We start from the raw sequence: 435 nt of genomic DNA, 5'->3' as shown, positions 1-435 counted from the left end.
GGGAAAGAGCAGCACACAAAAAAAGCTCTAATGTTTGCCTGTGACACTGTGGAGTTACTTTTATTGCACTGTTAACAAAATTCCCCAAGTCCTGGATTTGGAAAAAGCCCTAACACAGAATAAACAGCCACTGAATTTCAAGAACTAAAATGGGAAAAAAGGAGTAAGAAAGGACTTCACTGATTGTGCAGGCCTAGTCCCAAGTTTGCAAAATGCATTAAACCTGGCTTGTGAACACATAAAAAGTTTTAAGTGATTTTTGTTTGTTTCATTAGCTTTGTAACACATGTATTCGCTGAGAGTTGTAGTTTGCTTCCAGTGGCAGTCATCCTTTCTGTATTCTGCCTTCCAGGGAATTTTCAATGTGTCACACCTTCTCGTAAAGAGATCTCCTACTTTTATTATGCCAATGGAAGACATTTTTTCATCTTTTGT

The sequence above is a fragment of the Apaloderma vittatum genome, unplaced genomic scaffold (assembly GCF_000703405.1).
Source record: "Apaloderma vittatum isolate BGI_N311 unplaced genomic scaffold, ASM70340v1 scaffold12949, whole genome shotgun sequence".
In the NCBI taxonomy this organism is placed as follows: Eukaryota; Metazoa; Chordata; class Aves; order Trogoniformes; family Trogonidae; genus Apaloderma; species Apaloderma vittatum.
The sequence above is the reverse complement of the archived record's forward strand: the minus strand, read 5'-3'. Positions refer to the sequence as shown.